The sequence below is a fragment of the Manihot esculenta genome, chromosome 6, assembly GCF_001659605.2.
Source record: "Manihot esculenta cultivar AM560-2 chromosome 6, M.esculenta_v8, whole genome shotgun sequence".
Lineage (NCBI taxonomy): Eukaryota > Viridiplantae > Streptophyta > Magnoliopsida > Malpighiales > Euphorbiaceae > Manihot > Manihot esculenta.
Window position 1 is genome coordinate 7,714,354 of NC_035166.2, and position 2,720 is coordinate 7,717,073.

Genomic DNA, 2,720 nt, shown 5'->3' on the forward strand with positions numbered 1-2,720 from the left:
AGACCAACGGCTAAACAGAGGTCACCAACAGAGCCATCCTCCAGGGATTGAAGAAACGGCTGGATGGGGCAAAGGCAAACTGGGCGGAAGAGCTCAACAGCATCCTGTGGGCACTCCGAACTACCCCCAGAACGTCCACTAAGGAAACACCCTTCGCACTCGCTTTTGGCACAGAGGCCGTAGTCCCAGTCGAGCTGTAAATTCCCACTCATCGAGTCCAATTTGCTAACGCAAGCACTAACGATGATAAGTTGAGGAGCCACCTGGATGCCCTCGAAGAGGTTAGGGAGGAAGCCCAAGTCCGAACTGCCGCTTACCAACAACGAGCAGCTCGCTACTACAACCAAAGAGTCAGGGAAAGAAGCCTAAAGGTGGGAGACCTAGCCCTGAGAAACCTGGAGGCTACGGGAAAGAGAGCGGCAATAGGCAAGCTAGCACCGACCTGGGAGGGCCCCTTCAGAGTAGCAAAAGTGGTAAGGCCAGGAGTATACCGAATTGAAGATATGTAGGGAAACCCTGAGCCCCATGCCTGGAATATCCAACACTTGAAAAGATACTTCCCTTGAGGTATCGTTAAATGCAAAAGACTTATTGTATTTTAAAAGCATGGTAATAAAATAGGCGATGCTTATCGTCTCAATTCATTATTTGTCTCTACTCGCATTGCTCTCATGAAAGAAACAAAAGGGAAAAATGAAACAAGCATAAATACCCAAGCCCTCAGTTAGGCATAAAACCAGCTGAGATGACGAAGCGACAGTAAGGCCAATGAGCCTGAATCTTGCTCAAGACCTCAGTTAGGCACAAAACCAGTTGAGATGACGAAGCGACAGTAAGGCCAATGAGCCTGAATCTTGCCCAAGACCTCAGTTAGGCACAAAACCAGCTGAGATGACGAAGCGACAGTAAGGCCAATGAGCCTGAATCTTGCCCAAGACCTCAGTTAGGCACAAAACCAGCTGAGATGACGAAGCGACAGTAAGGCCAATGAGCCTGAATCTTGCCTAAGACCTCAGTTAGGCACAAAACCAGCTGAGATGACGAAGCGACAGTAAGGCCAATGAGCCTGAATCTTGCCCAAGACCTCAGTTAGGCACAAAACCAGCTGAGATGACGAAGCGACAGTAAGGCCAATGAGCCTGAATCTTGCTCAAGACCTCAGTTAGGCACAAAACCAGCTGAGATGACCAAGCGACAGTAAGGCCAATGAGCCTGAATCTTGCCCAAGACCTCAGTTAGGTACAAAACCAGCTGAGATGACGAAGCGACAGTAAGGCCAATGAGCCTGAATCTTGCCCAAGACCTCAGTTAGGCACAAAACTAGCTGAGATGACGAAGCGACAGTAAGGCCAATGAGCCTGAACCTTGCGCAAGACCCTAAAAAGGAGCAAAAACGGCCGGCGGGATCAATAAGATCTCCCCGGAGCAAAAACGGCCGGCAGGATCAACAAGATCTCTCCAGAGCAAAAACGGCCGGCGGGATCAACAAGATCTCCCCGGAGCAAAAACGGCCAGGATTCCGTAAGATCTCCTGGAGCAAAAACGGCTGGCGGGATCAACAATGTAACAGCCCGGAAACCGAACTGTCACCGGCACTAGGATCCAGATCGACTTAAGGTCGCCGGGACCCGTAGTAAGCCTGCTATCTTGTCTGTCTACCTGTAAAATCCCATACATGATCATACATTTGCTGTCAAAACATAAAACTTTTCTTCATTCCAAGGCTTAACCTGTGCATGCACTCTCTCTGTGCTCTACCAATCCCTACTAGAGCTCCTCATGGCTCTAGGCGGATCAATCTCATAATGTTAAGCCTGGTTTTGCTCATAAACATACAACAATAAAGAAACATACATAAACTGATCATGTGACTCCAAGGGATTACAAGTCTTATAAATCAAGCACCATTCTATACACTATACATATACATTATCTCTATACATTTACATGTCCATACTAGCTATTACAAGACTCTGAACTCTTCCTGTACCCTGCTGAGTTCTCTCTGACCTCTGAACCTGCACAACTGAAGTTAGGGGAGAGGGATGAGCTACGCTAGCCCAGTGAGTAGAATAGGCAAATACAGGTGATAAAACATGCTCTCATGGAATGCAACACAGAATCACATCACCTCGGCCGGACGGATCAAAACTCCCTCTATCTCATCTGGGGTACCTAAGTACCATGTGCCTGGTCCCCGTTGGGCTGTTCCAGGTCTTTCTGTGTGTGCCTGGTCCCCGTAGGGCTGTTCCAGGTCTTTCCTCTGAGGGCTAATGAATCCTCACGAAGTCCGTGCCGTCTCACATAAGCAATGTACAAGGAGCAATGCCAAGTACAAGGATAAATGCAATGCATCATCTTTGTGTACACTAATGCACTCACCCTATAGCATATTCATGATGCATGAAGCATGATAAAATATCAGTTCTCATATTAAAACATTAAGTTAATTCCACTCACCTGTAGTTCTCTCTGAACTGACTCTGCAGGTTCTGACTCTGGACTCACTGCTGATGTCCCTGATTCCTCTGGTCCGTACCTACACAGGTGGACTCAAATGAGGGACTCAACTCACTCAAGAACATCTCTAAGAAACTCCCCAAAACCCCTCTAAACAATCCTCAAACCATCACATAAAACATGCAAAAGGAAGCTGGACAGGGCACTTTCGGCGGCAGGTTCGGCGGCCGAAACCCCACTCCAGAGACGAAACTCACGCA